This window comes from Triticum dicoccoides, chromosome 5A, assembly GCF_002162155.2.
Source record: "Triticum dicoccoides isolate Atlit2015 ecotype Zavitan chromosome 5A, WEW_v2.0, whole genome shotgun sequence".
Lineage (NCBI taxonomy): Eukaryota > Viridiplantae > Streptophyta > Magnoliopsida > Poales > Poaceae > Triticum > Triticum dicoccoides.
Genome location: NC_041388.1, coordinates 424,481,368 through 424,486,081, shown reverse-complemented (window position 1 = coordinate 424,486,081; position 4,714 = coordinate 424,481,368). Strand labels below are relative to the sequence as shown.

The window sequence follows — 4,714 nt, the reverse complement described above, 5'->3', positions numbered from 1 at the left end:
ATGTCGGAGCTTTTCAACGATCGGTTTGTGGAGAAGGAACTTGAAGACGACCACGCGGGGAAGAAGATAACGGAGGGCAGAGTACGACGCATCAGATAGGATGAGAGAAAGAAAAACAGTCATGGTGGGCCTAGGGCACGTGGGTGGGCCGAGGAAAGGAAAAACAAACAACGAAAAACATTGGCCTAGCGCTAGATCCCTTCGCGATCGAGTGGCGCGCGAGCGACCGGCCGAAGCTTCGGTCGGTCCACCGGTAGGCAACGTTTCCCTAAAAAGAAACAGAGGGAGTATAAGATGTGCTATTTTTGTGAATCAGATGTATATAGACATGTTTAATTGTGTTTATTCACTCATTTCAGTTCGCATGTAGTCCATATTGAGACATGGAAAACATATTATATTTGTGAATGGAGGGAGTATTAACAGCCATCCTAGTTTATCTCAACACGTTAAAGATCTCATATCTGATGACATCACTGTTAACTAATGCCCTGCTTGGATTGGATGTAAATTTTATGTGCTGCCCAGTATTCAGTTCAAACGTGCGCTAAATATTGGGGAACACACTCATTTTACACTTAATCCATGGGCCCTAAGATGTTCCTTTACGCACTTGTGCACTCCCTCTGTTCTTTTTTATAAGACGTTTTGGACAGGTGACACTTGACCTGTTTTCTGCTATCTGAATTGTCTAAATGTCTTATAAAAGGAACAGAGGGAGTAGTAAATTAGAGTGCAGACATTTACTTTTGCGTAGATCTGAAGACGTAGCATGTCCTCTATGTGCTTTTCGCCAGCGCTGGAGAGAGGGTAGAATGTCCTCCATGCACTTTTCGCCAGCGTCGAGGGAGAGGGGTATGAGTGATACGTCGCATTCGGGATTGGGAGGGATTGACTTAGGCTTGGGCCCTCTTTGAAATGGATGTAATTTATTTGTACCCATCGGTATTTAATTTAAGTTCGAACTAAATACCGATGGCCACACAAAATACACCCATTTCAAACAACCCTTCATAAGGCCAGTTAGGGTAATGTCTACTAAAGGCTCGAAGTGCAAAACTGCAAGCCCCAAGAGTTCAGACTCTGCTGGCAGTTGGCACACAAGACGTCAAGCTTCCAAACTGTCAGGTAATTTTTTTAGCTAAACTGTCAGGTATTTAGGTCCGACAAAACAAACCGCCAATGAGTTGGCCCTCGGCCTACCTACCATAAAGCTCCACCTAGTTTCACAAAGTAAGCATCGAGGAGTAATAAGTGTTGAATTATAGATGGGCTTTGGCCCATAAAAAACAATAGTTCCTATTAATCCCATAGCAGGATCAACAAATGATAACTCTTCTATCAACACAATTTGGGATCCACGCATCTTCCCAACTACTAATATTATTTAACCATGCTTCAGAAATTGACTCCCGCCATAATACTTGGCCTTTTTTTAGTTTTGCATTCAACATATCACCTTCCGAAAAAATACTTGGCTCTCAAGACTGTGGCAGTAAGAGAGTCTGGGTCCTCGAGGAGACACCACACTTGTTTATGGAACGCCGCCAAATTGAAACAATAGATATCATGAAAATCCATCACTCCTTGAGTTTTTGACACATATTTTTCACCAAGTCATCCAGCGTCCTCTTTTGTTTGTCCTCGTCACCCCATCAAAGATTCCTTTGCGAGTTTCTTTAAGGATTAAGCAGACATAGCATATGTAAAATAGCTTGAACAACATAGACTTGAGGAGAACTAACTTTCCTCCATGAGATAATATAAAATTTCGTTCAATCCATGTCTTTTTATGATAAAACGGTTGGTCTTGTCAAAAAAAAGAATGCTTCCAGTGCACAAAAACATGCTTCCATCATGGAAAGCATATCTTACTAAATAAATTATTCATTAAGAAAAAACATAATTTACCAAATTATTTTCAAAATAGCCTCATTTGTTCTTGAAAAGGAGACCGGACGTGATTCTAAGAAACAAATACTAGGAAACAAATCAAAATTAACTAAGACCAAAGCATTCTCAAGGGGAAGCTCCCATTCAACGCCCGATAGGACGCTAGGGAGTGGTAGTCCGATTACCATACCTAAACCCCTTGGATTTGATTTTATGGCAACGGCTGCAGAGCTTCTTCACACTCAACTGAACCGTGGAGGGAACTTTCTCCACGACATATTTACCAATAACCCCCAGCCCTTTGTGGGCGTGCATGATCATACTCCTGCTTTTCGGGTTGCATTCACCTTTTTCCCCGACACAACATCTTTCAGCGTCTCCATAACTACTATTGTCGTATATGGCGTCCAAGGTAAGGCGCTCGAGGGAAGTCGCATTCTCAAGAATATGGCAGGTTAGTTCGACCATGCTCTTTGCAGAGCAGAAGCCCATTATCCTGACATTCTTGACGCTGCAATGGAGATGTCCTGGCACCCTTCTCATGTTCATATCTCCATCAGAAATCAGTTCATGCTTTACTCGAGTCTGTGATACCTACATCCATATGAGCAACACACGAGTTAAATGGTTCCACAGCATGCAGATACTTGATATCATGGTTGCAAGCTAGAGGAGAAGTGACTTAGGGCATCTCCAGCCGTTCGGCCCCCCAGGAGGCATTTTTTTCGCCGCTTGGGGGGCTGCCGGCGAAATTTTTAGCTTGGGGGTGAAAAGATCTCCAGCCGTTTCCACCCCCAAGCGAGGCCGTCGAACGCGTCGTCTTCCAGCAGCTTGCGCCTGTGCCTGGCCGTGGCCGCCCTCCGCTACTGCCGCCTGCGCGTGCACGCACGCACCGGCTCCCCCCTGCTCGCTCGCGGCCACGGGGACGGCCACTGCGAGGACGAAGAAGACGAGGCCCTCCCCGCCCCGGCCATGCGCGCGCGAGCCCCTCCCCGGCTACGCGTGCTCCGCTCCGGCCACGCGAGCCCCCCGCCACGGCCGCGCGAGCGCGAGCCCCCGCCCCGGCCATGAGCCGTGGAGTGCGCGGGCGGGGGCACCGACGCGCACGTCGACACGGTGAGGATCCTAGCCACCATGGCGCCGGAGATGGTGCCCTACATGACCCGGGATGACACGAAGAAGCATGGACGGGTCAAGATGGCCGTGGAGGCCATGGCTGCCGTCTTGTCTACGGGCGGAGTCAGCGAAGATGCCAAGAAATCGATCTGGTGAGGATCCTCATGGGAGGCCGCATCACCGGCAGCCATCCTGTGCATGGCCGCGGCTGTGCAGGTACGCGCGCGGCCCGCCCAAGCGTCGATGGTCCGAGCCGACGCAGTGCCCGCGCTCGCGCTCGCTGTGGCGGCCGCGCCCACAGCCGCGGCGGAGTCCACGCTGATGCTGTAGTAGAGGCGGCCCACTGCAGCCGCGCCGGCGGCCGTGATGGGCAAATGGGGCGCGAGGCCGTGGTGGCGTTGCTGTGGCTGTCCTGCTGCGGGAGGCGGGGAGCGGAAGATGAGGGAGGCGCTGGCAGCCGCGCCGGAAGCGGTGGGGAAGCTGCTGGTGGTGATGCAAGGGGACTGCTTGCCGGCGACGTCGAAGATGGCCGGCGAGCGCGAGCCCGCCCCCGGCCATGCGCTGTCCGCTCCGCGCCGGGCACGAGCCCCTCCGCGGCCATGCGTGCTCCGCTCCGGCTGTGTGTGTGGTAGGTGGCGGATGGAAAAGAAGAGAAAGAAAAAAGAGAAAGGAGAGGAGAGAGGAGAGAGAGGGAAGAAAGAGGGGCTGGCAAGTGGGCCTGTGCATGCAAAAAAGACATGCCGGCGTCCCCAGCTGCCCCCCAGGGGCCTGGGATTGGGGTGGGTGTGCCGGCGCTAACTTTCGTTAAATCTGGTGAAAAACAGCTTTCTGGGGGCCCGAGTGGGGCGTTTTTTGCCCACCGACGTCTAAAAAGTGGCCTGGGAGGGCGTCTTGGGGGGCCGGCTGGAGATGCCCTTACACCCAAGACAAACTTCTCTAGGACAGGACAAGCATCCAGGAAATAAGCTAGACAAAAATAATCATAGGATGGGGAAAAGCTCCCCATCTGTCCATCATTAAGATCAATCAGCAGGTTCTTCAGGAAGAGGAATCTGACAATTAAGATTGGCGTATTAAACATCTGCATATAGATCTTGGTTAAATACTTTCTTCCCTTAAAAAAGGTTAAACATATTCAATGGCACGACTACAACTATATATATGAAACAATACCTGTCTCCGACAATCAAATCTACTGCTAGTCATCCTTGCAAAAACAATAATGGGAAAACTAAAGTTTGAGAATATACCTCTCCAGCCGAAGATAGGTTAAGGGTTTCAAGATTTGGCATAATGAATGGAAGCTTGGAACAAGCATCATGAATAATGTCAGATTCGTAGTAATCCAACATGTGTAGTCTCTTCATTTGCAATAAATCTCCAACCGGAAGTTTCTCTACAGCACCATCAATGCGAACAAAGCAAAGATTTGGAGCTCTATTCTCTATCACTTCCAGAGACTTGCAATGAAACACTGACAGGCAGCTGAACCGATTTAGCAGGCAAGATATCTTGAGGCGAATTATCTTATCACAACTATTGAGACACAACTCTTTCATAGCAAGAGAACTGGACAGAAGGTGCCCTAACTCATCTCCGGCGATGCACACCTCCAACAGAAACAGCCTTGTCAAGCAACCAAGCCCGGCCGTGGGATGGAAGGCGCAACGGCTGAGGTGAAGATGTCGAATCGAGTTTCCACTCC

The 4,714-nt window shown here is 49.7% G+C and overlaps 1 pseudogene; it reads left to right on the top strand.

Moving 5' to 3' along the window:
- Positions 1-3,879, top strand: LOC119299683 (annotated as a pseudogene).
- The last annotated feature ends 835 nt before the right edge of the window (positions 3,880-4,714 follow it).